Source organism: Aythya ferina (assembly GCF_964211825.1).
Source record: "Aythya ferina genome assembly, chromosome: 2".
In the NCBI taxonomy this organism is placed as follows: Eukaryota; Metazoa; Chordata; class Aves; order Anseriformes; family Anatidae; genus Aythya; species Aythya ferina.
In genome coordinates this window covers 62,450,508-62,478,184 of record NC_140297.1, presented here as the reverse complement: position 1 = coordinate 62,478,184, position 27,677 = coordinate 62,450,508, and the positions used below count along the sequence as shown (strand labels likewise).

General features: G+C 42.6%; 1 long non-coding RNA gene across 1 annotated transcript; it reads left to right on the top strand.

Moving 5' to 3' along the window:
• Positions 1-874: 874 nt before the first annotated feature.
• Positions 875-26,556, top strand: LOC311432215. Its single transcript, XR_014689901.1, has 3 exons — positions 875-962; positions 25,073-25,187; positions 25,700-26,556. It is a non-coding gene; the product is annotated as an uncharacterized lncRNA (long non-coding RNA).
• Positions 26,557-27,677: the final 1,121 nt, after the last annotated feature.

Here is a 27,677-nt window from a genome sequence, read left to right as displayed (position 1 = left end):
TCTGTCCTATCAAATTCACAATCAGTATTGATAATTGGATTCAAATACTAGTTTCAAAACTTGAAATGCATGCAAATGTGGAATATTTTTAAAGCTGTAGAAAGAAAAAAAAAATATGAAGCAGAGAAATGGAGGATTTATACATTTTTCCAGTTGACAGAGCAAGAGTCTGTCTGGTTCTCAATAAAATTGGTTCTGTTTGATTCTTCCCTATCTAAAAAGCCCTGTCAGTAAACCAGAATCAGTAAGATTTTCCCTTTGTCTGCCCTCTTGGGACCTGGTTTTCCTAATGAATGTGTTCCACTTGAAGAGTTAAAAGTTGCAACTCCAAACTCTCATGTTCATGCTTTCCTCAAAGACCACAGGAGCTGCCTTGACTTCAGGAATGCTGCTCATAATAATAAAGCTGAGCCATAGAAGTGTTTCCAGAATCTGAATCACAATTAGCTGGGCTCTTGGTTTAAGAACAGTTATTATGGGCATCTCAGAATAAATATTTCTTAATCTTATTACACAACATTCAATATGTAAACAGCTTGCACACACATAAAGAAAGGAGCAGCTGATAAACAGTCCCTTCCTGTTCACAGTGAGGGAAGAGCTTGCAAAAACCCAAAGAACTTCCCAGCATGACTTTCTTGATATAATTGCCCTGTCCCAACACAGTACTGCTCATTAGGGAGCAGACTGAGATTCAGCTCTGGCTTGAACTATGAGCCATAAGGTGCTGAAACATAACACCAAATCCCTATCCCACCTGATGAAGGACAAAAAGTATCTGCTCCAGACGTGTGATCACATCAATGCACATCACCTGTAAGAAAACTCACACTCAAGGAGGAGGGGAGAGCCTTCTCCCCCACAGCTGACCAGGACCAAAGTGAGGCTGTAAGAAGGTTGTGGTGACCAGTATTTATTTTGGCCTTTACTCAGGAAATCTTTTGGGGGTGCTATGTGCTGAGGTGAGGGGTGTTGCCTACTGTGTGCAGGGTTGTGGTGTGGCGAGGTCGCTTGCTGCTCTCGGGTATTAGCATGGTGAGGGATGGCAGTGTGCTGGATCTTCCTCTTGCACAGACTACTTAAGGGTTGTTGCATGCATGCCTGGTGTGTATCTTTGTACTGTGCTCTTACCATAGCTGGACACAAATCGCAACAGCAAGCTATTGTTTTCTTTGGTGCTTGTACTAAAGCCAGGGCCAATGGCTACACAGAAGGTGTAGAGAAATGCTGACTGAACTGTGAAATGTTACTTGTCTGATGCTTTCAGGGTTGGGGATATGTCTTGACTATGTCTGTTTAATCAATGTACTATTGAGTACTTGGGTTATGCTGGTCCTTTGTCAGCCTTACATTATTTGGAGCTAGACTTTTTTCCTTTAAATTATATTTTATGCAATGTGGGCCTGCAGCTGTGACTGGCCACTTGTAACTTGTGTGCAGCTTATTAATGGTTAGGAGAACAGCTATAAGCTTATTTATTTTTCAGTTTTTTTTTTTTTAACCTTTAGAAAGCTAAACTTGGGAAAGAGGCTAAGAAAAATTTCCCTTATTTTCTTCCTCTTCCCGAATTTCCAGAAGTCCATTGCCTTCCTGGCCGTATCTGCTCCATGCCTTGAAATGCTTTTGCCTACTGGATTGTGTGTGCATGTGCACACATGCCTGCTGCAAATTTTTGTGTGTGCATATTTATATCTTGGTGGCTGTGTTGCCAAGGAGCTCTGAAAGAAAGCAGAACTGAGATAACTTCTAATCCACCTTTCTGTGATAATGTGGCGCAAGTGAAAAAAGCCAGGGGTCTTTCTCCACTCTAGCTATGCTGTAGGCTTGGTAGATTGGGGCCTTTAATAGGCATTTGGGACTTGCTCTCTCTCTGTCTCAGGCTAGCGTGTGGCAAGGGAGAAAACAAATACCTGGGTGATTGGAAACTGTAGGCTTGAGGAAGACTTAGAAATGAAGTGAATGCTTCTGGTTGGATGCATGCAGATAGCCACTGGGCCGAGCCATCCGTGTTTGCCATTGGTGCTCTGTGTAGTTTTCCTCTTGTGTCCTTGTGGAAAAGGGGCCATGGAACTGGGGTGTGGGAGCCTGGTCTGAGCTGCTTTCCTGGTTAGGAATATAGATGGACATGAAATGACTGTACCATCCAGCAGCAATTAAAGACGCGTGAAAGACCCTCTTGTTGGTTTCTGTCCCCTGGATGAGGGTCTCTGGACTGTTTACAGAGAGCAGGAATCTAAAACAGCCAATGGTCCCTCCTTTCAGTGCAGATTTGGTTGCTTTTATTCAAAGTAGAGCCTGTGCTTTCCCCAGCTGGGAAAGTGCCTGGGCTGCTGGGCTGCCTTGTAGCTCTGTGGTGACCCTTTCTGCCTCCCAGCAACTTCCCTCTGGAGTCAAGGTAGCCACATTCAAACAGCAACGTCTGATGCTTTTGCCATACCTTTCCCAAATAATTTTGGTTTTGGAGTAGATGTTTTCTGACAAGTGTTCTTCATCACACAGTTCCTGACCTGGCTCCTTCCGCATTCTTTACTTGTACATAATATATTTGCTGGTAGTGGGGACTTGCAAAGCTATTTTGCTGATGTTGCCCCTGTGTGGCAAATAGAAAGAGACAGTTTGACAGAGAATCTTTGGAGGATAATTAATTTTTCAGTTTGACAAGGCTTTCAATTAACTGTGTTACTCTTTTTCTTCTGGATATTATGAATAATGGGCCAAATGTTCCCATGGTGTAACTGCATTAACGTCTTCAAGCAAGATGTAAACATATGCAATATCTTTTGAAGTTTTGTCATACATAGGCTTCCCAGGATGCTCCATGATTTTTTCTTTTTTATCTGCATTCCGTATCCAGTGGAGCTGGCTTGGCTTATTAGTATTATAACTGCATTAGACTCCAGAGGTAGACTCCATCCATCTGCAATATTGATGGGCAACTTGGCATCGAACTTGTGATGTTACTGAAGGGCTTATATTCTGTAATTTTACTTCTATGAATATTTTTGAATGGATGGATGCCAATACAGAAGCAAATAACCTGTTACTGGTCAGTTTGTTCTCAGAAAAGTTGCAAAGGAATGGACAAGCAGAGGTGGTATTGTCATTGCAAGGGCTTTTAAGAGGCTTAGACCAAAAGATCTCACCAAGACATGGAAGGGATTCCCTATTTTGCTGTTATATAGTATTACGCTATATGGAAACAAAGGTTATCTCTTTCTGGAAAACAGGACTGCTTCAGATTGAGAGAGAATGGGGTTATTTGCCATAAAAGTGGGTGACTTCTTAATTCTGCGCCTTTCTAACATGAAATTTTTAATATTAAAGCTTGGCTTTACAGTCTTTTCTTTCTTCCAGTACGTCATACCTGTTCTTTCCTACTAATATAGCATTTAAACCATGGTTGAGAATGGTAAAATGTGATGATGTACGATTGTACTGGTTTCCCCACCTTTTCCCTACAGCAGCAGTGGGAGCTGTGAGCCTGTGCAGTGGTTCTTGCACTGGCTGAGCTCATGGTGTAAATTACAAGAGGTCAGAGCTCTGTTACTGCTCTTACATTGCTAAGGGCAGGAAGATGTTCACAGGCATCCTCTGGCAGGGGAGGAAAGGCAATATTTTGGGGGTACTGACTGGAGCAGGGCAGTGTGGCTGCTCTGTACCCCCTCCTGTTCCAACATTGTCCTTCTTAGATGCTGCCCTTCCTGCCTCTGAGTCCACATCTGTTCCTGTATTCCTCGTGTCTCCTTTCCTATGTACTTCCCTCATTCATCTGAGCTTCATCTTCCCCTCTCTTTCTGCCCCTCAGCCTGTTCACCCCTCTGCACCTTTGTCAGGCTGCTCTCATTCTTCTCTGCCAGAACATTAACAAGGGAAGCGGAGAGCACAGCAAAGGCGGTTTTCCTGCTGTCAGCTCTTCTGTCTGGCTCCACGGAGGCCCCAGATAGACAGGAGAAAAGACTGCAGGAAGAATGATTGCAAGAAACATTTTGTTTGGCCCTTTAGCCCTGGGATGTTCTGTGGAGACAGCATAATCTGGTTGAATGCAAGAACTGAGGGAGGTTAGAGCAAGGGACCATCAGGGATCTTTGCAGACAAACTAATAAGTTCCAGCTGAGCATTTGTGAACAATAATTTATTTTTGCAGAGGCTTCAAACTTGGCCAAAAGCAGCCAGCACAGCCCTGATGATGACGACAAGGTACTTCTGAAATGCTAGGCCTGTGCTCCCAGGAACAGGAGATGTCAGAGCTCTGCATGAGGCAGAGAGGTACCCCCTTATTGCCTCTCCCTGAACCAAACTACTAAGTTAAGGGAAATCTTACCTGAAGTGAGTGCCCAGAAACATTTCAGGGTGGCAAAAATGAGTCAAAACTGCCAGCAAAAGCAGCCCCCACTGGAAAGGTAGCTTATGCACACCTGTTATTTCCTATGGAAAAAATAGGAGAGTTATACTCCCTTTGTTTCAATTCTGTCTGTATGGTTCTAGCAGCAGTCCCTTCTCCATCATACATACTTCTTGAGTTTTTTACTTGTTTCATTTTGCAGCACATTTCGCTTTTAGACCTAGATGGGAAGAAAAGAGTTCTGATCTTCCCAGTCAATTCTCAGCTTCCTTAGGTTGTGTGGTTGCATTACCAGTTACAGAGCTCTTCCTTGTCTATGTACAGTCAGGGGTGCACATGCATCTATCTCAGAAGCAAAAAGCTCCTTAAAGAAAGGAGCTATCAAAGCTTGCTTAGTCTTGAATGTGTCCTGCCTCCATGCTGCCGTTTCCCCTGTAACTTCCATTCCTCAAAATACCTCAATTTCTCCAGTCCTCTACTCCAACCTTTGTTACAGTCGTGTGTTCTGTACTGCTGCCTTGGCTGTGGCCCGTTTGGGGCTCCTTGCACGATGATCTTGCTGTGCCAGTTGGCTGGTGCCAGGTCAGCGCTCTCCCAGTTCCCACCGTTGCCCGTTCTGTAAAGAAAAGTGTTTGTGTCCACCCCTTGTGGAGCAGACGTGACTCCCTTAGGAAACCAGATAAAAAGATTTCAACTTAGAGGTGTTCTGTTGACTGGATGGTGAGGTTTCAGTGATGTACAGAAACAAGAAAGGGCCTTTGAAAAATGTTTTGACCTAAAAAAATTACTGTCTTTCACATACTGGCTGTGTGGATTCAACATGTTCCAGTGATGATGTCCACAGAGCGTTAAAATGGATAGCTTAATCCTTGCCCCTAACCAACACACCCCCAAAGCAAGACACGTAGAATTCAGGAGAACTTGTGGATGTGCAAGGTGCAGAAAACTGGTGGAGCCTAGTTTTTAGAGTGGTTGCGTGCTGGAACAGGCTCCTCAGGGATGTTGTCATGGTTCCAAGCCTGTCGGAGTTTAAAAAGCATTTAGACTATGCTCACAGTCATGTGGTCTGAATTTTGGGATAGACCTGTGTGGTGCCAGGAGTCGGACTCGATGGTACTTGTGGGTCCCTTCCAACTCAGGATATTCTATTCTATGATTCTATTCTATATTTCTAAGACACCTGAATGAATATCCCCCATTTTCAGGCCTTCACACACACGGTCAGTAATACAACTGCTTTTCTGCCCCTTCACAAGACTGCAGTGCTGCTTGCCTGCAGGATGTTGGGCTTTCTTTCTCCTATGGCTGGCACGTAGCTCTTGGTACGTGACCACTCTCTGCTTGGTTGTTTTAGAGCCCTGCTCCCAGATAAAGCAGCTGTGTCAGTGGTGTCCAGTCCTACCCTGATGCTCCCCCAGGCTCTTGTGTCTCATGGTCAAGTCTGGTACCCAAACTGTCTGTGATGCTTATTGCTCTGTCAGTTGTGTTCACAGGAAGTGGTAGTAAGTAACTCTGGTGGATATTATGGGGTAAAGGGAAAAGTTCTCATGGATATCTGAAGTCATCACTGTCACGTGAATCATTTGTCATGGCTGTGAATTCACATGGGCTTCACTCAGATATCCAAGTAGATAAAGCTGTGACACTGGAGGGTCAGATCTAGAACCAGGGTTCTCCCCCAGCATCTTTCTCCAAATCTGTTCACTTTGCTTATGGTTTATGGAACTGTAGACCACAAAAACGTTCTGAATGGAAACACCAAATGTATGGTTCTTGATTGTTATGTTACGAAGCCTGAAAGTTGCGAATTACTGGATTCATGTCCAGGTGTACTCTGTGCCAGTTGGGGTGGATGGAGTTCAAAGGTTGAGTCAATTGTCTCCAAGATCTGTCTTCAGCAAATAGAAATAAACAAGTGTAGAGTTAACAGGGGAATCAATGTTGAATGTGGCATGCTGGTTATTGCTAGAGGAAGCATAGGGCCATATAGAATGCCATATTACTATGAAAAGTAAGATGTTCAAATATTAAAAATAAAAACAGTGGGGGAGTTGTATTAGACTTTTCTCTGCTTCACAATACAGTTAGGGTACATGAAACACTCATTGAGCATAAAAGCTTTAATGCACAGAGACTTTGCCTTTTGCTGAGTGATGCTCAAGTTCACTGGCGAGGCAAAACTCTCAGATGTGTGGGAATGAAAAAATTAGTGTGTGGCTATATAATAAATTTTCTTGCAATTGAGTAAGGGTATCATGGAACATTTTCTCAGTTTGCTACTTCATGTTTTAGACTAGGATGGGACAGCAGTGTAATATTTATTAGAAAGGTTGGACACTGGATCTATATAGGGGGAAAAAAAGAAAAAGGCTCTCACTGGAGTTTGACATCTGCCTGGTAGCTGGATCCTTTCCTGCTTTAACAGCCCACACAGAGTGACACTCTGCAAACACAACATTGTCACCTGAACAATTCACTCAACAGCTTGCTGTGCTGTCAATCAGAGCAGATTCATTTCTTTTCTAAAAAAAAAAATAATTATACCCCCTTATTTTTTCTTTTGTCTCCAAGCCTTTGTTGATGTTGACAGCTCATCCTTTGGCCATCATTCATCCTGGCTACTGCAAACTTTGGAGAAAATAAAAACCCTGCTCCCCTAATCAGATTAGAGGGCCTGCAAATTGAATTCAGCCCCTCTCAGTGTCCCCTCAGCTGGCTGTCATTAGGAGCAAAGGCTGGCCCTTGGCGGAGGTCCAAACCCCAGCTAACTGAATTTGAGATGCTGGAGTCCTGACAGGCCAGCGAAGGTAATTGAAGAGCCTTAGGGATCTTGTAAAATTGCAGCCATTGGGGATTACACTGGGGGGATCTTTGGGACTCATCTGTAGAAGGGACTGGGCACCAAAAAGCTACTCTGTGCTCTTGCTTCCCTTCAATGTGAAGACTGAATAGAGGAAAAATGGTGAAATGCAAACATAAAGTTTTCAGCAATCTGACTATTCTCTGCCTCTATCTTGACTGAATGCCCAAATCCAGCTATCGTCAGTTCTAGTCCAGAAGCATCCAGAGGCCTCAGGCATTATATAAACATGCTGAATTAGTAAGTGTTGTTTGAAGATTGCTAGTTAAAATATAAAGAACTGAAAAACAAGGCTACAAACTTGTGTTTGGATCTATTTTTTGGAGTATCTTATCTGCAAGTCTTTGCAACTCTTCCCTCCTTATAACTTAAGGTTTCTGTTCAAGTCTTGCTACAACTTTCTCAGTGAAATTCTGTATTGTTTTGGTTGATGTCTCCTACCATCACAATTTATTTACTAAATATATTAAGGCAGAGGGAAACGCTCTTTAGTAAGGCTTCCAGCACTTGTAAATACTTAGCTTGGTATATATACATACTTGGCATATATATATATATACACATATATACATTATATATATATATGTGTATATATATATGCACACACATATATTTTGGGTTTTATCCACATGCAAAGAGGTTCTTATAGGGAGAAATGTTCATATTGTGATCTGGCAGTACTTGTGGATTTGGGGTGCCCCAAATTGCCCCCTCAGAAGATAGATAACACATCTCTTGAAGATACGACCAAGAAATACGCACATTGAAATTGAGCTTGCGCTGAGGAAATAACGCACAGGAATGCAATTGTTGCAAGGGACAAATCTTCACAAAGGAGTCTGACACCTGATTCAAGCTTCAGGAAAGACAGGCTGATTTTGCAAGATCAAAGATGGACCTAACTGGGCTCCTGAGCCTTTTTTGTCTAGGTGCAGCATGCAGAGCGTGGCAGGGAGGAATCCCATTGTTAAAACCTCTGTCACAGCTCTTTTAAAAAAAAGACCTAAATTCCTGCTGAAATGATTGGTGGGCTTGCCCTTGGCATAGAGAAGTACCATGAAGTGGGGAAGCAGATGCCCTCCCCACTTGCCCAGCTTCCCCTGCCACAAAGGAGCAGGCTGATCTGATTGCAAGTACCTAATTCGTGTCACTTCAGTTATTTATATAATAATTTCATCCTTCGTTAAGTCATAACTTCTAGTTATCTTCTTTACTGAAAGGGTTGTGAGGCATTGGAACAGGCTGCCCAGGGAAGTGGTGGAGTCACCATCCCTGGAAGTCTTCAAAAGATGTTTAGATGTAGAGCTTAGGGATATGGTTTAGTGGGGACTGCTAGCGTTAGGTCAGAGGTTGGACTCGATGATCCTGAGGTCTCTTCCAACCTAGAAATTCTGTGATTCTGTGATAATGTTCATAGCTTTTAAAAAAGTCCTCCCTTCTCTCTCTACCCCTTCCCCATGGAAAATCTGTTTTACAAAAGGGAACTGTTTCTAGGACACTGGGGTTGACACACTCTTGGGACACTTCATCTATTTCTCAGCCCAAACCCATCTCTATGCCAGCTACATGATTTCAGCTGAGCTGCTGGTACATATTTGTTCTCTCACCATTTAGCATTGTTATCAGCTGCTTCAGCCTCCCATCTATCATTCAAAGTACAGTTTAGAAAACCAGAATAACACAACATACATTATAGGCAGTCTTCAGCTTCTGTAGACTTGCATAGCCCTAGGGAAGGGAAAGGAACTATGATGACTTCCTATATTTTTTTTCCTAAGATCTTGTTCTGTTCATGCAGCAACAGTATTGTAAGTAGGACCAGAAGTGTAACCTTTTCCTGAAGTTGTTGACCAAGGTCTGATTCCCAGTTGCCCATTGGTTTGTTAGATTATATCCCCTTCCAGTACTAAATGTTTCCTTTGGACTGACTTAATATGATAATGGGGATCTAAAACTTTTAGCCCTTCTGACCATCTGTGTAGAAGACTGCACGATGTCACCTGATAGCCCCGATGTGCCTTTTCTCAGTTCTTCCTGTGATTTGTAAAAAATAAAAATAAATTATTAGTGTTCTTCTATCAATGACTGCTGCATATACCCCTATAGCTGAGTGTGTACCCTAGGTACTGAACGGTATCTGTGCAATTGCATGGTTAAAGGCGACGTGATGTATCAACACCTATGGCCTGATCTAAGGGCTGCTGGGAAGCCATGGTTCTGGCACTTCCCAACTTGTGAATGCTTACCTCTGGTCCTCCTTGTATGCTTTTCTGCTTTTCATCTCCTTACTTTAAGATATGGGGTAATTCGTTGTAGTGAGGGGCTGAAGGGAAGAAATAAATGATTATCAGGATTGTTAAATACAAACAGTTGGAAGTGAAGTTATTCCCTTTCAATGAGGGAAAATTAATCTTTCTGCATCAACATCTTTTGTAGGATGACTGAATATTTTAGGTAAAATTGAGCTTTCTGGATAGATTTTTATTCTACTTAAATTCTGAATCTACTCTCTTAGCTTCCTCAGAGAACAGTAATGAAGGGAAATTAATTAAAAATAAGAAGCTCGGTTTTCTTTTTTCTTTTTTCTTTTTTTTTTCTTTCTTCTTTATTCCTTTCGTAGTAGTGCAGAAGATTCTGGCTCTTTTGCAGAGGTTTTGCTTTGGAAGCAACAGCTTTAACATTATATATACAGAAGCCTACGACCTTCATTGTTAGAAGAAAGCAAGGAGAATTTCAGGCATCTTTAATGATGTTAGAGTCTAAATATTTGCTTATATGGTACATATGGGTATGATTCATGTGGGTAAGTTGAATTCTGCTAAACACTTTCAGTGTGGATGGTCCCAGAAAATCATTGATGCCTCTTTGTTCTAATGGTTCTGAAATCACTTCAAGATAACCACAAAGGTCTCAAAATTAGGTCAGGCAATCCCTTCTGGTGAAGGACAGCAGTGTCCTTAAGTATGCTAGATCTGTAAGCTTAAGATATAGAGATGCGCTGAGTGCTTTCAATACTCAGACAGGACAGCTCTCTCCCAGATAGCAGCAGGCAACATCCCAAGTCTTATCCCTATGCTTGAACGTGCTGTATTCACAAAAAGCAATAAAATACAGCTTTAAAAACCTCTGGTGTTCACTGAGAGACTTCTGATAAATTAAACATAGTTACAGTACCCTTTTGAGCTGGTGACACCAGACTGTGACTTCACACTGTTAAACCATCTACCCCCATGTTCTCTGCAACTGTGCCTCCTGCAGATTGCAGTGTCTGGATGAGCACTGTGCATCTATTGCACCATGTAGTTTGTGCTTCCTTAAAAGAAATAAAAGAAATCTATCAGTCACTATTGATTTTTTTTTTTCTTATGTAGCAAGCTGCCATATACAAGTAAGATAGTATTTCAGAAGATCAGTACTCAGTGCATAGAGGAAAAGATTTTTTTTTTTTTTTGGTAAACCTCAATGTTTTTCTCCCTTCAACCTAAATTTTGGTCTACAGCCTGAAGAGCAACAGCCCTTTGTACAATATGGAGCTCTCTACTCACCTGCTCTATTACCACACACAAAAGAAAGAGCTTTCTAAGGTGAAACTTGGTCAGCGATGGCCAAACTTGAAACATGTGCATGGAGGATATAAACACGTAGAATCACAGAATATCCTGAGTTGGAAGGGACCCACAAGAATCGTTGAGTCCAGCTCCTGGCTCCACACAGGACCACCCCAAAATCAAACCCTACATCTGAGAGCGTTGTCCAAACACTTCTTGAACTCTGACAGGCTCTGTGCCATGGCCACTGCCCTGGGGAACCTGTCCCAGTGCCCGACCACCCTCTGGGTGCAGAACCTTTCCCTAACCCCCAGCCTGACCCTCCCCTGTCCCAGCTCCATGCTGTTCCCTCGGGTCCTGTTGCTGTCCCCAGAGAGAAGAGATCAGCATGTGTAGGGTGTAAATGAACTCTGTAAGGATGGTGGGTTGGGTGCAGTTGCAGTACCCCTGTAAAGCAAAGGGATTCTGTCAATCAGAATATAAATATAGTACCAGTCTGCCCACTGTTTGTCCAAGTCAACATATTGACATGTACTGATTGGTGCACATATATATATATATCTTTATATATCATATATATATATATATATCTTTATTTGGACTGGTTGTGATATATGAGGTCTCTAGATCAGATGAAGTCAGTGTATTGGGTGTGGGGATTTCTGTGCTTCTGACTGCTCATTGTCCTGATGTGCTCCAAAAAGACTTGTCAGGAAACTAATTTGTCGTTAAACTACCTTCACAAAAAAACTATTCCAAAGATGAAAACAAAAGCTGTTTATTTAAGGGTTGCCTGTGCTTTTCAATCCTTTTTTAAGCTCACAGCTTCTGTCTGCACCATTGCATTTTTCATCTTCTAAAATTTGGGAATACCTCATTTTATTATCCCACATTTGAGTAAGCAACCTCTCCAAAGTGGCCTTGTATGTTTGCTGTACAGCTGAGAGTGAGGCCTCACTTTGTGTAATGGTTTAATTATAATGTCAATGTGGATTCATTAGCATGACAGCTGTCACTGTAAATGGGTGAGTGGGGAGGCTCTTGGACCCCATGGGGTCAGGGTAATTGATGTAGTGAACAGAATACTGTATTCACTGAACAATGGAATGGGTCTCCATTCTGACCTGGGAAGGGCAATCAGAGTAAGCGGGGAATCGATAGCAGCTGAATTTTCATCCGTGATCAGATTGATTCAACCATGTTAACCTCCACGTGCAGATTATGTTCTGCTGGAGCCTGGATGACTCTAGCACACCCCGAAGGAGGACAGGCAAATGCTGATGCTTTCATTTCTAATATAAATCTTGAGCAGACACAGGAGCAGCTGCAGTTCTGCTCCACAACTGTTCGGAGAAAAAGAGGATCTGCCCAAACATCTGGAGGCAGTTCTTTATATTTGTTTTGCCATTGCTTCCCTGGCTCTTACTCTTCTTGACATCTACTCCACAGCTAGCCTTCCCTTGCCAAGCTTTCCTCTGGAAAATGAGCTAATAGCATGGTATTGCTTGTTTTCCTTAAAGGATTTTACCCCAATTTCTGCTGCTTTTATAGGAGTGCTGCTAAATGTTTGTGATTTTTTGTTATCTACTACAGGCTTGTTCCTCAGCAGGCCCCTCACAGATCTTCTGTTGATGTTTCTCCAAATGGAGTCCAAGTCATCAGGCTGATGATTGTTTCCTGTAATATTTGCTTATCTAATTTGTTCTTGTCTTTTTCAGTGTGCTTGTCTTTTCAGCCTATGTAAAATTTATAAGCAAAGACATTGTTGGAGGCCACATAGGTTCAGAAAAACAAGATGTAGCTATAGAATAAAATTGTGTTGTATCTGTAATATCTGGAAGATAATTTGAATAGCAAATTAACTCCTCTGTGGTGGTGGAAAACATTTGGGTTTGTAAAAAGTTAGTTGAAGGAATTATTTTATGTTAAAGGCTGCAGTGACATTATTGATTTGCTGTATCTTTTCTTTCGTCTGTGATGGGATAAGAAACATTCTCTACTATCCTTTCTTTTACTGAGAGCAGGTAGAGGTGTATGCACGAGAGGCATACAGACACTTTCTCTCTCTCTTTTTTTTTTTCTTTCTTTAAATAGAACAATAAATCCATGGTTTCCATGAAAATGAAATTCTTGTTTGAAGTCATGCTGAAAAATAACAAGAAAGGTTAGGAGAACCATGGCAAGACTCAAACATCTTAGCATCTCCTTTGCCCTCCAGCAGCCACGGCTCCTGTTGCAGTAGGGATGTCACATGCATTCAGGGCAAAAGCACACCTTGGTGTGTGCAATTCACTTCCATTACTGTATGCCAGCTCAGCTTGTAATTGAATGAGAGTTTTCCTCTTGTAAGGCTCAGTCTTTCACAACTAGCCAGAAGCCTGGTGTTGGCAGCCCTGCCCTTGCTGCCCCCAGCACCGCTCCCTGCCTCCGTGGGGCCTGGGAAACTCAGAGGTACTTAATGTAGCCCAGACTAAATGTCTGGAAATAGAGAACATGGTCACTGAGGAAAAAAGGAAGCCTGATGAAGCTTGGGGATACAAGTAGACAATGAATACCAGTAGTGGGGAGGGCTGGTTGGAGTAGAAATGCTGAGCCCAGCAAAGCAGAGCACAACAGGACGCAGCGGGGAGCAGCTGTTAGCACTTAATGGGCTCCAAAGTGCGTAATGGGAGGGGAAGGGGAGTATTGATGCTAGGGTGTGCTGAATGATGACTGTCAGTGGCTCCTCTCTTGCACTTAAGGTTACTGCAGCCATCAACTAGCCAAAGGCTCTTGGAAGAGCACTGCTCGATATCCTCAGAGGGGATCATGCTCTCCACTCAGTGCAGAGGCTGGCCACGAGCCCTGTCCCAGGGCTGCAAAGCAGAACAAAGGAGGGAGGAGAGATTTGTTATATTAGCCTCTGTAGAGTCCTTCCAGCACCTTGCTTCCAAGCACACCTGAAAGCAGGAATTGCATGAGGGATCAGTATAATTAAACGCATCATTTTCCGTTGTCCACTGAAAGTGACAAGAAACTTTAACATCCCCAATCTTAACTTTGTGTCGTTTGTGTTTTCAAGCTAGCTTTATTCCCTAGCCTGAAGAAGCTCAAGTATTATTGAATACTAAGATACACAGTACACAGCTCTTTGCCCTCTTTCAGTGGTGGCATCGGGTGCCAAGATGTTTCTTTTCTGCAGGGGAATAAGGCTTAAGATTAGGGGACTTTCTTAAGTGGAGAGAGGAGGAGGATAGCAGAGTTCTTCCTTTCCATAGCCCATCAGACACAGGTGGGATTGCTGAATGTGACAGTTTGCCTTTCTGCCTGTCAAGCTGTTCCTGCCAAGCCTGCACATTTAAGTACAGCTGTTTCTAATGTAGGAAAGGCTGCCTGGATATCTACAAATAATTTCCTTCCCAAAGCTGGGATCATTTGCTTGACAGAAGTCTCACCAAGAAGGGTCAAAAACCCCCAGAGCCTCTCTTACCCATGGGATGCTTAGCTCTTCAGGGGGCAGCAGAGAAAATGGACTCAGATATCAGATATGGACTTAGATAATCACGTGTGGCAGTAGGAGTGCTGTGTCTAGGATGACAGTCTCAGTCCAGTCTCTCTCTGGTAGATTGCCCTGGCTCAGTGACATGGAGGGGGTCACTTTGTTTCTGTCGTCATTGTCTCTGAGTGGGACACTATTATGCTGCCTTTCAGAGCAAATAGGGCATGGGTAGCTGTTTTTGTTAGTTGGAGGTTTGCTACTGGATTTTAGAAATAAGTCACTGATGAACAAGAAGATAAATAGCTCCAGAAGGAAGCGCTGGTATGCGAGGGGTGCTGAGTTTAAACCTGAGATACAGTGAGTTAAATTGGCCTTTAGTTGGGGGCAGTGAGGATCTCAGTCTCAACCTGACACTTCAAAAATCAACCAAAAATCACCAACCCAAATCAACAAACACTTTTTCCAAAAACTGGGAAGAAGTGACAGTACAGAATTAGTTCCTTACATGGTCGGGGAACCACTCAGATCCCTAAGCATGCACAGGGGAAGGGATGTGTAGGTTGAATCCAGCAGTCAGAGGAACAGATCTGTTAAAACGAAGTAACTTCTATGGTAAAGCCAGACTTATATCAAGTCATCATTCTCCATGCCCTGTCCACCTAAGGTAGAAACTCACATTTAAGATCTATACAGTGGATATAACCCCGTGCCTATTTAAAATGTAAAAGAAAGTGATTAATATTGATAAAGGATAGAGAGAGGAGAAAGTAGGGACAGGGCACAATCACTGATGCTTGGGGATGCTTGTGTATGCACACGCACACGGTGTCGGCTCTGTTGGTTGCATAAGTGCTTTTAAAATAATGAAATTACTTCCATCAGAAAGAGGAGAGAGATGCTTGCAAGATACGGGTTTTGGGGAAGAGGGAGGGGGAGTAGGAAGGGTTGCTTCTGTGATTTAAAAATGTCTATGGCTGTATTTATACCAGCCAGGGAAGTTGTGTTGCCAAGTCTTTTAAGGCTTACAGAGGAAATGCACCACAAAGCAAGAAAAATAACTGTGGGAACACTTTAGAATGAGCTCCAGAGACAAAAAATGAATAAATAAATAAATAAATAAAAATCCAAATGCTTCATACTGTGTGGTCTTCGGAGGACTGCTTTGAGGAAAGGAAGAAGAAAGCCTATATAAATTAAGAATGAACATACCTATGCCTCCTGGTAAACTGGCCTGAGTGTTGTGACCAAAAGTGAGAAGTTTTTGAACTTCTCATTTTATTCGCTTCTGGAAAGAAAGGAGAAGGTCTGCTGCAATGAGCCTTTTCCTATGTTTCTGTTGTGAATAGTGTCAGGTTTAAAGAGAGCATCACAGCAGGAGGAGATGTTTCACTTGAAAGAACGGGGAGGAAGGGAGAACCCTCCTGTGAGTAATTTCCAATGTAATTTGTCTTTGATGAGCAAGGTACTAAAAAGTCTGGGAACAGGTGCAGGGGGTTTGGTGACAATAGAGCTCTCATAAATACAGTTAACAGGAGCAGCCCAGAATTGGGTTAGGGATGTCTGCAGATTAACTGCTTACCTGGTGGCATGAGTCACAAGGAGAGAAAGCAGAAGGGTACTTATGAAGTGTAGCTACCTCCAGCTTCCAGCTATCAGTCTAGGAAATGTGGGGCCATGCATCCAGGTGGACAGGGACTCGTGGGCTCTGTGTGGCTTTGGCTGTGCCAACTGGGCAGGACTAATGGGGGAAAGTGCCTCCAACAGCCCTTCTGCCTTTGCTAGCCCCACTAAACCCCTTTTTGATACATAACCACTGTCTTCTGGTTTTGATACCACTCTAGTGAATGGTCTGGCTATGGATGAGCCGTACTGCACTTCAGGGTATGACAGAAGATTCATGTGTTCGAGAACAGCAACCCTCTACACAGACAAGAATTGTTCAAGTAAAACTTCTGTGATAGATGATCCTAACTTACCTAAAACTTTTTTTTTTTTTCTTTTTTCTCCACAACAGAATAAGGTTCCGCCTGTAATAACTAGGTGTGAGCATGCAGTATTTTTGTACCCACCTGAGAAACTGTAGTGGAATACTTTATTTCATTAATGACACATGCTTGCATATAAACGTGAGCTACAATAAAGAAGTAAGTGAGTCCTGCCTCAGCTTACATCTGTTCATGGACTAGCACCTCTCCTGTCACCTTCCATCCAGCTAGCTATTTAAAATAGAGCCAGCCACAGCTGACAGCTAAGGGAGTTGTGGTGTGACAGCATTTGGCTATCCAGGGCTCTGCTGTACCACTGGAGAGGTTAACGTGAGCAGTGTCAAAGCTCAGAAGCATTCCTAGCAAACTAGTCTTGTGGACCGGCCGCCCCCGTCCTATTGCTTTGGTATTTGAACACTTGAATGTACAGCTAACACTTACCCTGTTATCCGTTTTATTCTGACAAGCTGTGGATATAATGTACTACATGACTGGTTTGCTACACAAAGTGTCTGGGAATATGTCTCCATCAGTAAGATTGCCAGTGAGATTGTGCACAGTGCACAAGCAGGTTAGGAAAAAAAACTGATTAAAAGAAAAAAAAAAAAAGGTATTCCAGTAACTACTGTAGAGTACAAAAAATAAACTGACCTTCCTTTCTCTGCACGCTTCTTCCACTGCTGACCTTTACATAAGGGACTCTTGCAACAGCAAAATCTGTTGAAAATAAAGCGATGACCTTCTCTCCTAAAGGCCCTCATTCTTCCTTAAGAGTCATGTTTTCATTTTCCCCCTTCCTCCTGTGACTGCTAAGCAATCTCCCTGCAATCCTGGGGACTGTCAAGAGAAATGATGACATGTCTTCTCTTGCAAGTAGACCAGAAGTCTGCAGTGGCAGAGTCAGAGCTGATTGCCTATCTTATCTCAAGTTGCTAGTCTCTAATTCAGGCTTTTACAAACAACTACCAGTCCTGTGTTTTTCTGGAGCTACAGGTTAGTATTTTACTTTTCTGGGACTTTGCCTATCAAGTCTAAGAGAAAAAGCCTTTTGCCTTTTTGATTCTGGTTGGAAAGGAACTCAAATCTAAATTCAAGGTCCAGAGAGCCCTGAAGGGGAAAAGGTGAAGGACAGGGGATGTCTGTCACCCAGGACCTCTTTTTCTTGAAACCATCCCAGAAGCACAACAGGCTGAATACTAGGTACACTGCATATCAAACAGAAGTAAAGTAAACTAACTTAGGACATTCACTTTATTCTTGACGAGTAAGCTGGTGGTCATAATTTTAAAATATTCTTGGTTTTGGACATATAAAAGTTGAAGCAGTATCTAGTCTGTGGGGGCAGGTAGGTTGAGATAATACTAAAGAAAATGAAGCTGTTTTGAAATAAACTCCCCCATCACTGGGTTAGGAGAGAGGTTTCAGAGCAGTTTGGTGTGAAGGCTTATCCCTCCTCAGTGACCCACAGCCTACCCTCTATTTGCAGGTGCAAATAGAGTAGGTCTGCATGCCAGTACCGCCTTACAGACATTCAGATGGTTTAGCAGAGTATTAAATCTTCTCAGTGCCATGGGACTAGCAAATTGCTCTAAAACTTGTAAGAGAGCTGAGTGTAGCTTGCATGGTCTCATTTTCAGCAGTTCTGGGGTATGGGTTTAGACTTCTGGGTGTGCTAACAGTCTGGCTGCTTAGGGGAAATGGTGTGAAATGGTGCTGCCTTGTCTGGTAGCATCTACGTGAAATGTAGAAACTGGTATGAAATAACAGACTGCTACAATCCTATTAAAGAACCTGTAGGCTGCAAGTTGCAAAGTTTGGCCCAGTGCTTCTTTAAAACTACTTCTCACTCAAAAAGTGTCCCTCTTTAGGAAAAAAAAAAAAAAAAAAAAAAAAAAAAAAAGGTGTGTGAGGTGTGTGTGTGGGGGGGAGACGTGACTTCTAGTAGAGTGAAATAATTTTGCTTGCCATGAGGTGATCACAGATATTTCCTGTTACTGGTTTTGGATGATTTCCTTGTGTTTTATTTCAAAGATGCCATGAAAATGGCAAACCAGTGCAGGTGCTCTGGTTAGCATGATGGGCAAACCTCTGTGTGTGTGTTTGGTAGGAAGAATGCTCTGAGCTCTGGGTGGTAAATCTTGGGTGTGTGCATCCGTGCTGTGCGGCAGCTTGGTTTGTCCTGTCTGCCTGGGTTGTGCACCAGTCCAGCTCCCAGATGTGCTGAAATTGAGTGATTATGTCTTTTTTTCTGAAAGATGTAATGATAGAATCTGCTCTCTCCAGCTTGTTTGACTTGGGTATTGTTGTGAAGATTAACACCAAGGTGATTTTTTTGTAGTATCTATTGTAGAATACTGTGATCCATACAATCTTTAAGAGAAGATACATTGGAGAAAGAAAAATGTCATGTTATGAAATGTGAATAGAGAATTTCTCTAATGCAGGTATACTTCTAGACAAGCTAGGCTGCATCTACATTAGCACGTTAGTGTGGGGCAGAAGTGCTTTTGAAGTCCTTCTCCCATGTGTCCCCACTTAGCACACTTTGGTTTGTGTTGTGGGGCAATCCAGAAGGTCACAAAGCATTTCTTCTGGGTGGAAAGGAAGCTGAAGATGTGCCTGATGCCCTCCAGCTGATGGGTGTTGACCCTGGGAAAGCAGGTTGAAGCACCCCCTAAGCCACACGTGGTGTGGAAATTGGGCTCTCTCCACCCCTTGCTAGGCTCTGCAGATCCCTTTCTATTGCAGTGTTACCACCTGCTAATGCAGAGCTGTCCTTAATTTTCTGCAGGATTTTTACTTGTGGTCCATGTTCTTTTCACTTGCTTCCATTTCATTGCTTTGGTAATTTCACAGATCATTGAAACTCAGCTGTCTCCATCCAGCTGGTTGGGTTTGGTTGGTTGCTTAAGGCTGTCAATGGGTTCTGGCGGTTTGGCTGTTTTTTCTTTGCTGTACTTTTACCAGAAACTGGACATCTTCTAAAGCTTGTTTTGGAAGAACATCAATCTGCTGCTTCTACCGCGATGCAAACACTTTAATAGCTGCTTATATGTTGTAGTATATGTTAATCGGTCAAATCTGCTCTACATATCTAGCGTAACATTTTTGTCTGCAGGCCTGTCACGTGCCTGATTGTGCAGGAAACTTGCCCAAGGCAAAATCTCTGGTCAGGCAAAGCCACAAAGTAACTTAATGGCACATTTATCTGCCTTTTTTTTTTTTTTTAATTCATATAGAAAAAGCAAGGCCTCTTCCACACAGACTGGTTTTGTAATGCTAATAGTATCAGTTTTGTGGCTTCTGAGGAAAGCTCTGTTGCGATCTCAATTAAGTACATTTTCTGCTTAACGCCAGACTTAAAGCTCATAATGATGCATGATACAAGATTTATTGCTGTTTGTGTCATTATTTGATTTATTTTGATTTGACTGTCGCGGTCGCTAATTCACTATTAGTGTATGCATAATGGGTGGCATTTTCAATAGGGCCCTCTATTAACCTAACCCATTTTCTGTTGAAGCTTAAGTAGGCTTAAATTTTCTCCTAATACACTGGATAAGTGTTACTACTGATGATGAGGAAACAGTTTTACCAGTGGTCAAACTTTCTCAAAATCTTTCTTGTTATAAACAAACACAGACTTCTCCTGTTCTCAACCCCAAAGAAGGTATGTATACATCTGCACTCTTGGGACAATCTTCTACCCCTGTACTGGCCTACTTTCCAGCTAGTACCTGTGTGTGCTGCCCGGGAACACATACTTAACGCTTCACGTGCATGTAGTTCTAGCCATGTTATTTCAAGCAAACAAGCTAAAGCCTACAACTTTTGGCTGAAATGCTCTTTTGCCCATGCTGGCACATGTGCAATATTTTACAAGCAGGCTTCTAATCAGCTCCCCCTTTAATTTATGTTTCATTATCCAGTGAGCTGAAATGGTTTAGATAATTCATGAGTGAGATACTGATGCTTTCTGTTAGTAATATAAAAAAGTAAGATCTATCAGCATGTAATATGACCATAAAATTAAGCACATCCCAAAACAGAGTGACTGAATCATTGCAAAAATGCCTTCAAAATCATCCTTTCGCTTCCAATTCCTGTGGTACAGCAGGGAAACTTCCAGCTGCTCTCTGGTAACAGTAGCATCAGCTCCTGCTGAATGGGTGGGGAGAAGGAGAGGAGCTTTTGTGTTTTCGTGTTTGGATGAAAGAAATGTGACTTCCTATAACCAAAACTAGCTGCTGACCCTTGGGCTGTACCCAGGACAGCTTTTGCCTGGGCTCTCTTTCCATCATACCACACCGTCCTCACTGCACACTGCTGATTTGGGGCTTTGTGACTGCAACATTAAATTTTGTGTTTTATGACAGCACCTACTAAACTCAGAGAGGCACCCACCCATGCCTGAAATACAGGCAGCTAATACCTTGCCTCTGCAATAAGCCCAAGCCGCTCAGTGCATTGCAGGAGCCTTCCCCGGACCAGGAGATCAGCACTTTCCACCACTCTGCCTCGCTGCTGCTGACAGGCGCCTGTCACTCGGAGGGCAGATAATGGGCTGGGGATGACAGGTTGCTGTCCCCTTGCTCTGAGCATGCCAGCATCACCCTGGGGGCTGGGCGTACAGCATCTCCTGCCTGGCTCTATCCCTCGCTCTGGCACAGCGCTGCAGGGAGGCTGCCAAGGCTGACTGTGAGATCGGATGACTGGGGTGCTTCCAGGCAGAGGGAAGAATGTTGCCATGTTACTTGGGTAGTCCCACTCGGGTCTGGGCTAGCAAGATCCTTCAGGTGGCCTGGTTATCCTTAGAATGGGCTTATTAGTTGGCCTATAAGCTCATTGTGTCTGCTTGAGGACCTAAAGACCAGTTCTTGTTTCAGTCAGCTAGAACACAGGTCTTGATCCAACCCAAGCAGTCAAATTGTAACGGTGTTTGCAGGCTATGACCTTGAGATATCAGGGGTTTAAGAACCAGTGTGAAACAATCTTTCTGATTGCACTTCTCCCCTTAAAAATGAAATAAAAGAAAATTAAAAAAACTCTCTTGAATATAGCCTGTCTTGCTCTACCTGTGAAAATATTTGGAAGCTTCCTCATAAAAATGCATAACTTTCAACCATAATCTTACAGATGCTAATACAGTCGTTATCAAAGAATTTAGCTGGTTAATTTGTTAGACTTCAAGATTTCTGTTGGAGTGCAAGAGCCAAGGTTTAGATCTTGGATGACGAATGTAGATGACTGAAAATGGATAAACTTGTGTCTTGTTAAGCTATATTAAACCTTTCAGACTTTGATGAGCTTGGGTTTGAGAACATGGTAGAAGGACCATGCATGGAGTGAAGGCCCTTCTTGCAGCATCATGTCAAGGTGTCTGTGTGCCGTAGAAGACGATGTATTTAGTACACAGGGCCAGATTTCATGAATGCTCTTCAGAGTGAAAAATCTTGTAATGTAAGTCAAGAATAACTCCAAATATACGCTGATCTGAAGACAAATGATCCTTCAGATACTTATCCCTGTGTGGGATAAGTGAAAACCCACCAGCCACTATATGCCTACAACTCTGAGGATGATGCACAAATTCAAGCTACACAAATGAAGACATGGAAAGATACAGTCACTAGGAAAAAGGCAAATTGGAAATTTGCAGGAAAGTACAGGGTTGCACATGCTCACACTTAATGCACATTCCTGATGGAAAGAGGTAGGAATATTCTTTTGGCTGAGAAGCAATATATTCAAATGTAAAACTAAATTGTGACAACATGTTTTAGAAAATTCACCCTATATGTCCATCTGCCCATGTTTTCTTACTTTTTCTGAGGACTGTACAAACTCTACTAGTAGATGCTAGCAGATCAGGAGAAATCCAAGTGCCATTCAATTCAGACTATAGAAAATATTGTTTGTAAGCACACTTGTGAGGCAAATATTCTGGTCAGTGCCCAGCCAAGCAGTGCGTTTAGCTGCACTGTTACAGAGACTGGGGTGAACTGTAATGGTGTGGAGGCCACTGAAGGGTTTCTGCCCTTGCAAAATGGTGTGCTCTTGAAATGATGGTGCTGTGATGGGAGAGAGTTGTCAAGAAAACCCATCTTGTCTGCTTGGGTTTGGATGTGGGTTGCTGAGGTGAAGGCCTGAGAAGTATGTGAACTTGGACCTCAGTGTGGAGAAACACCTGGGGTGTAGACCTTTGATTTCTGTCTCAGCTGGAGGAGATAAACATAGGTTTTGAAGGTGTGTGTGTAACTGTGCTCTGAATGAGATGATGTAGTTTGCTCACTCAAAAGTTCAGTCTGCTATAGCAACACAGGTAGAAGTCAGTTCCAGTTATTGCACGTGTAACTGAGGTCTGCAGCTGTTGAGCCCAAATTGCTTAACTCCTTGCATCACTTGGTGCATTGTGATCCTTCTGACCTTACCAGTGCAAGCAGTCCCTTTGATGAGTACATCTGTGATTTTCTTCCCTTTTCTTCTAGCTAAAAACAACTGAAAATATTTTGGCACTTCCTCCACCGCAGTGAGAGTTTGGCCAGGGTCTCCTTGGGAATAACTATCAGTCATTTGCAAAAGAGTCCAACCTCTCTGAGCCTGCTTGTGAGCCAAAGCTTTTATCAGGGAAAGTTTAATTCTCTGTGGCTCTGCTGTGAATCCTTTTCCCTCTTATTGCCTGTGATGGGCTTGATGGTGTTATTTAGGCTGGGGAAGGTCAGGGTGAAGGCATCTTCCCTGGGGGAAATGGGCAGCCAGGGTATGCAGTAATTCTGTGTTATTGCCATAAATCTTTGAGTGCGAATCCCTCTCCATGGGCAGCCCCTGCTGTGGGGTCCGAACACAGCCGTGCATTTCAGGGTGCAATGGCTCGTGTGTGAGGCAAATCTGCCCCAAGCAGCCTTGAGCGGGATGACTGTGGCATCAAAGAAAGCTTGTCATGGCTATCGTGACAAGGGCTGGATTAGCACCCAAACTGAGGCTTGAAAAACAAGCCGACCTCGAACAATGACTTTCTTTTTCAGTGCAGAGAGGGAGCAGGAAATAGCAGCTTTCTATTTACATGCTGAAAGGATATTCTGGAGAATCATTTACTGGGAAACCAAGGCTGGCTGCTGGAGAAATACAGCCAGGAGCTTGGAAGAGCAGGGGTACCCTTACCTCTGCCCTCCCAGCTATTGAGGAGCCCAGCTCCTGCCCTGCCGGGGCTGCCCCTTCCCCAGACTTTGGCTCCCCCTCCCCAAAACTGGTCTCCAAAGTTCTTTGTGCAGTTGCACACAGAAAGCTGTAAATCTGTACCCTTGTTTAGTGTGGCATGTACTCTGCCTCTAATCCAATTTCCCTTCTGTTTGTTCTCTGTACAGCCTCATTTGGCCTGACAGCTATTTAATAAACCTATTTGCTTTTCTTTGACATGAGGCAGAAGTTGTGGGTGTTGAAGAGCCATAAGGCCCTAGTGGACAATGAAACCCTTTCCCACTCAACACTCTTCCAGCTCAGCACAGATAAATTGTGTAGAACTGGGAAATTAACCCATCCTATCTTTAAAAAAAAAAAAAAAAAAAAAAAAAGTCAGCATTTGCAGGCTGATCCACAATCAATTCGAGTTGGTTTCGTCCTTCTCCAAAGTGAGAAATTTCCTGTCTGTTTATGCAGATCAACGAGGTTATAAATTGACCAGAGATGATCATTTATGCACCTTTTTGCTATGTCACCTACAAGAAGGCAAGCCGTTCAGGAATACTTGCATTAAGAAATAATAATAATAATTAAAAAATCCCACCTAAGGTGTTACTGGCAACAAAATTACTCTGAAAAGCTCAGAGAAGTTTACCTCTTAATTTATCCACTATGAAAATATATTATGAAATGTTCAGAGTAGAAGCCTTTCCATTGGGTTTTCATGTGCACTGCTTGTGTGCTAATGTTTCTCTGCATGCTTCTCTCAGTAATGTTAGCATGTGGAGCACTGCAGCAGATGTCTTTCATGCAAACCCAATTGCATGTATGTCCTCATCTTGGGGAAGGAAGGAGAAAAAATAGTTGTATCTCCTATGGTACAACTGGAAGACATGACTCTGTAGTAGTGAAGGTGGCAAAAGTTTAGTATTTAGCTATATAGCTGCAGTTAGAAATGGGAAGGAGTTTTAGTTTGCTGAACATACTATATATATATATTTAAACAGCAAAAAAAAAAATATTTAGCTTACTAGCTGTTTGCATGTTAGCTGAGGCTTTTTGGTAGATCTTTATCTCTTTGAATGATCTGGCATATGTGTATGTATAAAGCTCAAATGCCAACTGCCTAAATTCCAGGGTAATGGAAAAAAGCAAATGTGGATTTTTGAGGCTGCTTTTCTTTTGAGTCTTGAACATTATGTAGACTTAGTGATGCTCAAATGACAGATGAAGCAAGTAGAATGTTGCCTGCAAATTATTGCAGCTATTTTAAGCTAGCTAGCTTTTCTTAAGTGGTCTTCCATACTGTTGCCTGCAGACTTTCATTTTGGATCAGGGTCTTACTGAATTAGGTGCTGTACAGAGACACAGTAAAAGGAGGTCTTTCCCAAAGAAACAAGACTGAATATCCATAAGGAGCCATTCTGCTGACAACCCAACATGAAACCAATATATGTTATAGTCACAAGCTTATTAGGAATCTGAGTAATGTATGGATTTAGTTGCCATTCTTCTTTTTTGTATTTAATCTATTTCATCAATTCTGATAAGCAATGAGAAAATTAAATATCCCTTTTCTGTGTCTCTTTAAACCTAGACAGCAGATGTTTTGATTCCTTTGACCTTTTCTTCAAAGCCATGTTTTCTAGCCCCTGCTGATACCTCTGTGCCCTCTTGTAGAGTCCTCAGTCCCCATCTCTTCTTGGAGCAGACTGCTAGCCTCCCCCTGAACTGCAGCAGGGGCAGCAGAGGAACACGTTGGTCCAGAAAGAAGAAGGTGCACTAGGAAAGGAAGGTATGCGGAAGTGTCTAAAGGCAGAAGAGTTTTAAGAGAATGACCTTCAGCATGCCTTTCCCCATCCTGGACCCCTTTTCTCCTTCATTCAAGCAGTTTTGTAACTGTAAATATATTTTGCCTGCAGAGCTGTGAAGTCTTGAGATAGTTGAGCCTTGTAGCGAGTACAAGCACTTGAGTAATGCTGTACTCCAAACAGGGATGTCTCAGCAGGAGCGTGCAGCACTGCTTTCTAAGTAGCCCATGGTCAGCTGTAAGCCCCAGCTCCTTCTCCTTCAGGCTGCCCTAGTGACTGCTTTCCATCTTGTATTTGCTTTGGTTTTGAGTGCAATGCAAGTGTCTCCTACTGAGGTATCCTAACACCACTATTGATTTCAAGAAAATAATAATTTTAAAAGCTAGAGTGTTGCAATTGTTCTTGACAATGAATGCCCATAGAGGTGGGTTCAATGAAACAGCGATATTTTTCAATGACATTGTCTCTGATGTTTCTTTTTTACAACTGCTCTCAGTCCCAAGGAGGATTTGAAGACACAGGAAAAGTATTCACTTCCAAATCCACATCTTCTATGGCTATTGCAGGATGCCATCGTTTTTGAAGTTGCTGTCTTGCTTCATTTTTATTGCCAAGGGGGAAGGTCAGCACCAGCTGAAAGAGGTAGCACTGCTCCCTGATGTCATGCAGAAGCTATATCAGCTGTGGCAGCACCTATCCACAGTGAAAGGCCAAGTGGCAAGCTGAAATATGTTAAAGACTTGCTGGCAGATTGATGGAGAACGCTGATATATTTCTGTAAACCACAATACGAAGGGAGTTAATCAAGATCAGGAGGAGTGTCCGTCTTCTTGAGAAGTCGTTTCCCACCTCAATTAGCTGGTAGTTTTGGCACACACACACAATGGTGAGGCCCCAGCAGTCCGAGTGATGCTTTCTTGAGCAACTCTTATGCTACCGACTTCGCTGTCTCTCTGTGATTGTGCTGCTGGCAATTGGTAGACTTTGTCAGCAAGCCAGTGAATCTTTGTTGACAGGCTGAGCTTAATGTTTTGCTCAATGTCCCTTCTTAAGGCAGAGAGGAAGAAGAGGAAATATCCAGGCATGGCATGTACAACATCTATCAGAGGGCTGGCAGGAATTTAATTTTTGTTATATTGATTGTCACATTTTATGAGGGAGCCTGTGCACGTCTCTGTTGCTGGAGTGGTCTCATTGGGACTTTTTTCCACTCACACTGTTTGCATATTCATTTGGAATTTTGTCTCCTGGAGTGACCAACATCTTCATTCTGCACTGAAGTCCACTTCAGCTCTTTGAAGAAAAACAACATCTTGTACCAAATGATGACAAAAAATCCCCCAAACTACTGATCAAGAGGAAAAAAAATGAGCCCTTAGGCTTTTAAGTCTAAACAAAGGCAAGCAATAAATATGTGGTAGGAAGGGATGATTTCTTTTAACCTTTTTTTTTTACTATAGTTTCTGATATTATCCAGTATAGGTTACAGTCCTTTTGTTTTTCACTCTGAAATTGGCAGACCTCTGCTACAAGGCTGCATTAATGTGTTTTTTTTCCACTGTCTGTTCTCCAGTTTTCTTTTTTTTTCTCTCTCTCTCTTTTTTTTTTTTTTTTTTTTTTGGTGTCCCTCAACATAATGAAACTCTGGATTTTCTTCCTGCCTGACAAATACCCTGTTATTGTTTTGGACCACACTGGAGGCTCTTTATAGTGAAAGCTCTCAGCAGTAGTATGCTGACAAATTAAAGTAGCATGTCTTGAGGCTTAGTTTCTTTACCTTGCAAAGCATGAATTGAACAGCTTTTTTTAAATTGTTTTATTATTTTTTTTTCTTCCCCTGGGCCACCCTTTGATGTTCCAGAGATTAAACCAGAACAGAATAATATATTTCTTCCTTTTTGATTAATAATGGGAATTAATCTAGCTGTGGTAGGTGAATATTCCATGTGAATATTGCACTTAGGCATATGGGCTGAACTGGGTGACAGCAGTAGGCACTGAGATCGCTCTGCTGGCCATGATGTAGAAGAGGTTTTCTGAATTGCTCCTACCACCTGTGAACTGAGATGCTTCAACTCTCCGAGGCCTAATTCAGGCAGCTATCCCAGGCACAATGCCTACATTTCTTATGCAGCTACCTTTTATAATTGCTAGGACAGTTGTCAGATTAAGATCTGTAGAAAGTGGCATGAATTTAGTCTAAGTCTTCCTCTTTCCTGCAGCCTATGTTTTGAGCTATTTCATTATCAGGTATAAGATAGGAATTAGGAAAATCTCTGGGGTAGAAAAAACTGGCTTGTAGGATAACGTGGTTTTGTGTTGGGGAAGGGGTTTGCAGGCCTGTTGTAAGAGAAGCTGGTGCCGATCTCTTATCTCTGTCACTGAAATGCTGCACAAGGACATCATCGAGGCACTGCAAGGAATAGCACCTGGTGGATTTCTATTTGCAGAGGGAAAACCTCAGGAATGCCATT